Here is a 10,307-nt window from a genome sequence, read left to right on the forward strand (position 1 = left end):
CCTGGCCCTCTTTTCATTCATTCCCAAGAAATTAACTGAGCACCCTTTTTTACCCGATCATTTAGGTATAGGGCAAGATCAAATGAATCAGAGAGGGAGAGACTGAGGCAGAATTGAAGAAAGAGAGAGGGTGAAGCAAGGGGAGGAAAAGAAGGGAATAGAGGCAAAGAAGAGGAACAAGAGGACAGAGTGAAACTGAAAAGACAGGAAAAGGTGAACAAGGCTGCCTCCGCCAGGAGCTGCCCGCAACAAGAAGGCACACACGAGTTTGCAAATTGACTCAGTTTCTTCTCGCAGTGTTGACGGCCATCAGAGCCAAGAGAGAGAAATAAAAAAGGATGATTTAAAAGCCACAAACATGCGGAGCAGAGACTACAGATACAGAACAATAAATGTCCTGGTCAAATTGCCGATTGGAGTATCTGTATTAGGCCGTGTTTGTAGTCTCCGCGTGCAGAGCGATGGAGAGCTTAGATTGTGGCCGGGGAAGTCACACAACAATGGGGCCTGATGTTTTGTTTCCACTTTTCAAAGGCGCTCCTTTTTTTCTTCCCGGTGATAAGGCCCAGGAAATGGTTAGTGACATGCTCGTGGGAACCTATGGAAAAGAATACACACCGTATCAATGGCGCAGCCGCAGGCCCAGGAGCGGAGCGGGTGGGTGGGGGGACTGCAGGCTCCCTGCATGGGCTGTGGCGGAGAGATAGCATTGAGCAGGCCGCCCGGAGCCATGCGCCCCCAGTCTGGGGACCGAGCCCCTTTAGAGCCCCTTTATCCAGCCAGAATGGGTGGAAGGCCAGACAATGTAGCGTTATATTTGGTTTGACAACAAAGGGCCCTAGAAAGATTTGATAGTGCAGGGATGGTCGGGAAGGCGGTGCAGGATGCAGCACAATAAGAGCTTTGCAAAGGTATTTAGCCGGGCCCTTTATGCCGGGAACAGGGCAGGGTTTGGATGTCAGGTGTGATGTCTAATGGCTTTTGTCTGGACCACGGTTCTATTTACCAGAGTGTGGTTCCTGGGCAGGGCTGACAGAAGTGCCAGGATGGTCTTAGTGTCATCACACGTAGGAGCTACCTGAAGTCACACTCCACAACCTCAGTCCTCTTCTTCCCAAGCCCAGGCTCCAGCAGGCCCAGAAAGCCCCAGGTCAAGGGGAAGTTGGAAGAGGAAGAGCTGGAGCCAGACTTTTGCAGGGAGTAGGCTGTCAACTGAGACTTCCCAGCAGGAAAGAGGCAACTGTACTTCCATCCTGGGACAGATGTCCCAGAGGGAAGCCCCCCACGAGGATGGGGAGGGATGAAGGTGTAGCTTGGGAAGGGTAGAGCAGAAGGTTTTGAATGACATTGTTTACAAAGCCGGTCTTAAGGAGTTCCTGCCAGAGAGAAGGCAACAAGAATAAAAGAGTCCAGGCCCTGGGTGATAAGGCTGACAAGAGTCTGGAGAAATAGCTCTGGGAGGTGTGTGTGTTGCCACGGGGGTGGAGGGGAGGGGTGGTCCAGGCAGGACTTCTGCTGCCCTAGAACCTGGGGCCTTCTGGGAGGAGGGGCCAGAGTGAAGAAAGCAGCCCTAGAAACAGAAGGCAGTGGGGGCAGGTGGGGGCAGGCTGGCTGGACCAGAGGAGTGTTCTGGACCAGGTGTGTGGGAATGGGGCCTAGATGCTGACATATTTAGGGCTTCTGTCCTCGGGGGAGGAGCATCAGTGACTATTTTCAACCTCAATTCTGTCTTTTCTCTTTGAAAACTAATGCCTGGCTGCCCCTGTACAGGTTGTAAGAAAAGAATATGGCAAGCGGAAAGGCGATGAAGGCTAGGGCTGGGACAGGACCAGAGACATCTCAGAGTCTCTTTGCTCTGACAGGTGACCTCAGGGGTCACGGGCCCATCAGACCAGTCCTGCCCTTGTAGCTAGAGAAGTCTGGAACAAAGCAGTCTTGATTGGAGGGGACATCCTGGTCTGGAAGCACTTTCTTCCTATTGCCTTCTTTGCAAAGCAGGATTAACTTTGTGGATACAGCTTGGGGCAAGTGTTTCCCCACTGAGAGGCATACCTAACTTCCCTCTGCCTCCTTACCAGGACCATGATATCCTCCAGAAGTGTTTCCTAGTGATTTCCTTCAATTTTGTTCAGTTTTTATCAGCTCCATCCATTCATCCATACAGTAAGGATTTACTTCACTCCTAGGTACCAAGTGTTACGTCAGATACTAGAAATAGAGTACTTGTCCCCTAGTATCCACAGGGCATTGGTTCCAGGACCCCCGGAACCAAAATCCACCGACGCTCAAGTCCCTTATATAAAATGGCATAGTATTTGCACATAACATCCCATATATTTTAAGTCATCTCTAGGTTAACTTATAATACCTAATACAATGTAAATGCTATGTAAATAGTTGTGAATACAATGTAAATGCTATGTAAATAGTTGTGAATACAATGTAAATGCTATGTAAATAGTTGTGAATACAATGTAAATGCTAGGTAAATAGTTGACTGTACATGGCAAATTCAAGTTTTACTTTTTGGAACTTTCTGGGATTTTTTTCGAATATTTTCAATCGGTGGTTAGTTGAATTCATGGATGCAGAACTCATGGATATGAAAGGCCAACTGTATTGAACTCCCTAAGCCTGGCTCCTGAGTCTTCAGACTAGTAAGGAAGATAATGGTCTAAACACATAATGATCAGGACAAAATCAGAACAGCAGCTGTTAGGGTAGCTCAGAGGAGGGAATATCAGATTCTATCAAGGAAAGACCAAGAAGTCTTCATGGGAAACATGATATTTAATAAAAGTGATCTAAATCTATGTTATGGGCTAAACAGTGTTCCCCCTCAAATTTATATGCTGAAGTTCTAATATCCAGTATTTCAGAATGTAACTGGATTTGGAGATATGTTCTTTAAAGAAGTAATTAAATTAAATGAGGTTACTGGGATGGCCCTAATTCAATATGACCAGTGTCTTCCTAAGAAGAGGAAATTTAGACACAAACACATTCAGAGGGAAGATGAGGTGAAGACACAGGGAGAAGATGGCCATCAACAAACCAAGGAATGAAGCCTAGAAGAGATCTTTTCCTCATGGCCTCCAGAAGGAACCAACCCTGATGACACCTTGATCTCAGACTTCCAGCCTCCAGAAGTATGAGAAAATAAATTTCTGTTGTGTCAGCAATTCGGTCTGTGGTACTTTGTTATGGCAGCCCTAGAAAAAAAATAGTTACCACCCCAAAACATTGTGACATTCTTTGAGGGAAGGAACTTTTCTTGAGTGTCTGGCACAGTGCTTGACACATGTAGGTGCTTAGTAAATGCTAACCCGAAAGGAACAGCAGGGCGTTGTTAACTCCAACTATATCAGCCTCGAGTAGAACATGCACATCAGAGAGAGAACAGCCCTGTTCCTAAACAGTACTCAATTTTCTATCTCAGTTTACATTATCCATCCGCAGTCAGTACGTCAGTTAGCAATTTATTTAACATATATCAAGAACTAATTATGCGTTAGCCACTAGATAGTATAGTGGGAAGAAAGGTCCTCTTGGATGAAAAAGTTTTTCCTCAGCTTCTCCCCAAAGCAAGGAATGTCTCTCACCAGCGTCACATCTCTGTCTGCCACAGGGATGACGCTCCAAGACAAGTTTGGCACAGTCTGGGCTGAAGTCCATGGCCCAGCCGGTCCTTAGCACAGGCTCAGCAGAGGGCTGAGGTAGCAGGTACAGGAGCCTGAGGGCACCAATAAGGGGCCTGGCAGGAGAGGCATTTCAGTTGTGGGACTGATTGAACTCTGTGAATTTTTTCTTTCTTATGCTGGTGAGTATTCCTGTCCTGTGGTGAACCCAGGGCTGACAGGGATAGACCTATGGATCTCCAGGATACCATCAGGAGTTTCAGGTTCTAACTGGTGGTCACCCAGCTGCTGGGACAGCTTAGTGATAGGAAGGATATGGAGCAATTGTGGTTGTTAATGAGGAATGGGGAGTCAGCCAAGAAGCACAGTGATGGCATCTGCCATAACACTTCCTACAGCTTTGGAGATAAACACTATGGGTCAAATCCACATGCATTTACACACACACATGAGTACACACAAGCATATGCTCTCATTCACTCCTGGGAGCATGCACAGAGGTCAGCATGTAAAACATGCATGTTGACATGGCCCTTGCACATATCACACTGGGCAGCAATCATGGGCACAATACACATACAGAGCCACGCATGCTCATGGACTCCACACAAGCACTTACCTTTCAAAGCATATGTTGACACATTAAAAATTAAGTCCAGCAATGTCCGGGCTATGAAAGTTATATGAGTTACTACAGAACATGAAATTCATCTCTCATCAGGATCTGTATCTTCTTCAACGCTTCCAAAAGTCCTCTTGGGACCAAAAACACAGGTTTTTCACCATTTGGGTTAGAGTTCCCTTGTCTTCCTTACAGATCTTTGAGAAAAACAGTTGGAAATTGTCCTCAGTTCCTTTATAAGATACAAAGTGCCTGCCAACACTTGCCACCATTATTTATGATTTTTAGAAGCAGAAAGACAGTGTGATGCAAGTGGAAAAGCAGTGGACTAGGAATCAGAAGATTTAGATTCTAGTCTCAGTTTTACCTCTCTCTTGCTAGAGAATTGATCTGGATCCAGGATGACAAGTTTCTTTTCAATCCCATCTCTGATGTCTATGTTGAGTATTCTAAGGCAATGAACAGGCTCAAAAAGGCAGTGCCATGTTTGGTTAGTAATGTCAGACTTAGGCTCAGAATAAGGATGGTTCTGACCCTTCTATTTCTAATAGTCTCTAAGTATATAGTATGGTTATCATTACTCAGGAACTAGAGAAACAAAACTCAGTCTACATCAGGTTGCTTCTCTATGGCACTGCCAGCTCATTGGTCAAACAGGGACCACACATGCACCTCTTTCTTCTTCCCATCCTGTCCTTCCAGTTCTTCTTTAGCCTAAGAAATCCTTTGAGTCGTTAATAATGTTTTTTTGGTTTTGTGACCTGAATGACTTTCATTGAGACTTTACAACAGTGGCTGAGTTTATAATCTCTGTATTTAAATGGAAAGATGCCCCCAAGAACTCCTCAAAGCTATATATTAAGGGTCCATCTTGTGGTTACCAAGAGAGGTGGAAGGTTGCCTGCTATGTGATTTGCACAACACAACTCCCACTCCAACTCTATGAGGCAGTGTTTGCCTCCTGGATCTGACAGCAGTTTTGGTCTCTGAACAACATTTGTACCCTCTAGGCTCTGGTTATGATTCACATTGATGGGAGAAGAGGGAGCAGAAAGACTGGGACCCCTTATGATTCTAACTATACCAATAGAAAAAGGCAACAACAACGAAAAATCCAGTTCAGACAGACCTAGGCCTTAAATTCTACATGTTGACATACCAGCCTTCCTGCACTGGGTCAAATAGTTTCTCAAGAGTAATTGAGATGTTCCAATGTGCAACCACGACACTAGGCACTGGGTACTATATATCGCTTGTGTCATTTCATATGTTCCACATGACTAGTAGGTGAGTAATACCTTCATTTTTCAAGTGAGAAAGCTGAGGAGGGAGGCTAAGTTAGACAGATATGAAATGGTGGACCTGGAATCTGTACCCACATTGGCCTGACTCCACCATGATCTACTACCACCTGGGTAGTATCACTGCAGATTTCATGAAGGCTACCCTGGTTCACCATTCTCTAGTGGAGAATATACAGGTATTCTCCACAGTCATTTCCCACTGGGAGCAAGCCCCATTAACCAGAATTCTTCTTGGAGCAGTGGACTTGACTCTGAACAGAAAAACTTTGAGAACTGAACTATAGGATAGATCACCAGCCAGGTCCAGACCAGCCACTAGGTAGTGCACACACAAGACAGATCCAAACAGCATTACCAGGTCTTTGAAAAACAAAACAAAACAACTGATATTGTCACCAAAACTCCTAAAAGACTATTTGGAACTTGTGACCTGAACTCAATAAGATCAACTGCATGTTAAACTAAACAAACACATTTTACATGGTTTAAACAAGACCCCTAATCTCATAACATAATTTTCAAAATGGGAAAAATAAAATCCCAAACTGCTCAGTGTATGAATAACTAAGAAAATCTGAACTCACGGGGGAATAGACATGGAACAGACAACCAATACTTTACCAAGATGACCCAGCTGTTGAAATTATCGAAGTCTGTGAAGCAGCCATTATAAGAACATTCCAAGAAGTAAGGATGAATAGTCTTGAAACAAATGGAAATATAGAAACCCTTGGGAGGAAATAGAACACTTATATAAGAACAAAATGGAAATTTCTGTCACATCTTACAGAAAAACCCAAATGAACTTTTGGCCAACCCAATACAATAACCAAAACTACAGTACAATAAACAAATACAATAACCAAAAATAACAACTCACTGGATGGGCTTAATAGCACAAAGGAAAAAGTCAGTGAACTTTAATATAGATCAATAAGAATTATCCAATTTGAAAAACAGAATAAAAAAGAGTACATGAATAAAAATGAAGAGAGCCTCAGGGATATGTGAGGTAATACCAAAAATTTCAACATTTGTGTCATTGGAGAAGAAAGTGGAACAACATTTTTTAAATTGCTGAAAGAAAAGAACTGCCAACTTAGAAATAAAAATATGCTTTAGGAATGAAGGTGAGATAGAGAAATTTGTTGCCAGTAGATTGCCTTAAAAGAATTGATATAGAAAAATTTTTAGATAAAAGGAAAATGATACTAAAGGGAAACTTGGAATGTCACAAATAAGGGGAAAGAAACTGTAGTGGTAAATATCTAGCTAAATATGATAAACTGTTATTCTCTTGAATTATTTAAAATATGTATGATGTTTGAAAGTAAAGGGCATTACATTTTTGATGGGGTTTTCAATGGATGTAGATATAACACTGAAGATAACTATGACGTAAAGTGGGGAGGGTGAGTAACATATATGGTGATAAGGTTTCTACATTCCACTTGATATGGAAACCACTGATTCTAGGTAGACTGTGAAGAGATAAACATGTATGTTTTGATTCCTTAGTAACCACTAAAAACAAATATACAAAAATATATAGTTAAAACACTATATATTTTTAAAAATATAGAAGGATCTGACACTATAATAAAAGTATCAATTCACTAAGAAAATGTAACAATCTTAAATGTGTATGCATCTACCAATAGAGCTTCAAAATATATGAAGCAGGGATTTCCCTGGTGGCACAGTGGTTGAGAACCTGCCTGCCAATGCAGGGGACACGGGTTCGAACCCTGGTCCAGAAAGATCGCACATGCTGCGGAGCAAGTAAGCCCATGCACCACAACTATTGAACCTGCATTCTAGAGCCTGCATGCCATAACCATTGAAGCCTGCACGCCTAGAGTCCATGCTCCACAACAAGAGAAGCCACCACAATGAGAAGCCCATGCACCACAACGAAGAGTAGCCCCCACTCACCGCAACTAGAGAAAGCCCGTGCGCAGCAATGAAGACCCAAAGCAGCCATAAATAAATAAATAAATAAATTTATAAAATATATATATGAAGCAAAAATGGACTAAATGAAAAATATAAACAAATTCACAATTACAGTTAGAGATTTCAACATATCTCTCTCAATAATTGATAGAACAAATAGGCAGAAAATCAGAAATGGTATATAATAACTGAATAACACCATTGACCAGCTGGATCTAATTGACATTTAGCAAACACTTCACCTAACAGCAGAAGCCACATTCTTTTAAAGTTCACCAAGATCACTTACCAAAATAGACCATATCCTGGATAACTAAGCAAAACTTCACAAATTTAAATCATTGAAAACATACAAAGTGAGTTATTTGACCAAAGTAAAATTAAACTTGAAATCAATAATGGAAAGATACAGGAAAGTCTCTAAATACTTGAAAATTAAACAATATACTTCTAAATCATCTATAGATCAAAAAGGAGGTCTCAAGAAAAATTAGAAAATATTTTGAATTGAGTAAATGAAAATACAACTTATCAAGATTTGTGAGATTCAGCTAAAGCATTGCTTAGAGGAATATTTATCGCAGTAGATGTTTATATAAGCAAAGAAGAAATACCTCAAATCAATAAGCTAAGCTTCCACATTAACTCGAAAAAGAGCAAAATAAACCCAAAGCATGAAGAAGAATAAAAATGAAGAACAGAAATCAATAAAATTGAAAACAGAAAAAAATAGAGAATTTCAATGAAACTAAAACCTTGTTCTTTGAAAAGATCAAAAAAGTTAATACACTTATAGCAATACTGACAATGAAAAGAAATAAAAGACTACAAATTGCCAATATCAGGAATGAAAGAGAGAATATCATGACAGATCCAACAGACATGAGAAGGTTAATAAGTGTATGCTACAGACAATTCTATACATATACATTTGACAATTTATATGAAATGAAGCAATTCCTTGAAAACCATAAATTCACCCAAGATGACATAAATAATTTAAGTAGTCCTATAACTCTTTAAAAGTTTGAGTTCATACTTAAAATCTTTGGAAAAAGAAATCTTCAGGCACACATGATTTCACTGGCAAGACTAGCAAATATTTAAAGAACAAATAGCACAAATTCTACATGCTCTCTTCCAGGAAGTAGAAGAGGAGAGAAGACTTTCAATTCATTTTATGAGGTCCACATTACCCTGACACTAAAACAGACAAAGACATCATAAGGAAAAAACTCAAAACCAATAACCCTCATGAACATAGATGCAAAAATCCTAAACATAAAATTAGCAAATTGAATCTAAATGAAATATTAAAACCATGATCAATATGACTTATCCTGGGAATGTAGGACTGGTTCAATATTCAAAAATCGATGAACATAATACACCTTATTAATATTCTAAAAAATAAAGGCCATAAGATCCATCAACTTGACAAAATTCAGCATCCAATCATGATTAAAAGAAAAAAAAGTTCAGCAAACTAGAGACTAGGAGTAGAAGGAAACTCTCTCAACCTGATAAAGGGAATTTACAAGAACCTACAGCTATCATCATGCTTAATGGTGAAAGACTGAATGCTTTTCCCCTAAGATCAGGAACAAAGGAAGGATATCCACCTTTACCACCCTTGTCCAACATTGTTTTGGAAGTCTTAGCCATAGACATACCAAGTTCATGGATTGGAACACTTGTCATAGTAAAGATGTCAATTGTCCCAAAATCCATATATAGATTTTATGCAATTCCAAGTGAAATTCCAATGGGAATTTTTGTCAGTACAAATAAGCTGAGTCTAAAATTTATGTGTACACACAAAAGAACTAGCACTGCCAGAATAATTTTGAAAAGAGAAATAAGAGAAATCACATTACTGTTTTTTAGATTTAATATAAAACTACTGTAATCAAGACAGGGGAAGAAATAAACACAATTGAATGGAATAGAGAATCCAGAGATAGACCCACACAAATATGGCTAATTTATTTTTGACAAAAGTACAAAAGCTGCAATAGAAAAAAAAGATATTATTTGCAATAAATTGCAGCAAATTGCATTGAAACAATTTGAAGTCCATTTACAAAAAAAAAAAAAAAAAAGAACCAATGAACCTAAACCTCACACCTTATATAAAAATCAACTAAAATTGGATCATAGATCTAAGTGTAAAAAATAAAGTATACAATTTTAGAATAAATTTAGGGGAAAAAATCTGTGTGACCTTGGTTTTGATGATGTTTTTAGACATGAAAATAAACATTCATTTTATAAAACATTCATTGACAAATTAAATTTCATCAAAATTAAAAACTTTTTATCTGTGAAAGATACTGTTGAGAAAATGAAAATATAAGCTATAGACTGGGAGAAAATATCGGCAAAACACAAATCTATCAATGTCATTTTATGCAGATTGTGCAAAGAATTCTCAGAATTCAAGACACAATTTTTCAAAAAGGAAAGAAAAAGAAAAAAGAAAAAGAACCCAGAATTTTAAAATTGGCAAAAGATATGTACGGACATTTCACTAAAAAGGATATACAGATTGCAAATAACATGAAAAGCTTTTCAACATCATAGCTGTCAGGAAAATGCAAATTAAAATCATGATAAGATAGCACTGCAAAACTATTAGAATAGGGCTTCCCTGGTGGTGCAGTGGTTGAGAGTCCGCCTGCCGATGCAGGGGACACGGGTTCGTGCCCTGGTCCGGGAAGATCCCACATGCCGCGGAGCAGCTGGGCCCGTGAGCCATGGCCGCTGAGCCTGCGCATCTGGAGCCTG

This window comes from Mesoplodon mirus (assembly GCF_964341445.2).
Source record: "Mesoplodon mirus genome assembly, chromosome: 7".
NCBI lineage: Eukaryota > Metazoa > Chordata > Mammalia > Artiodactyla > Ziphiidae > Mesoplodon > Mesoplodon mirus.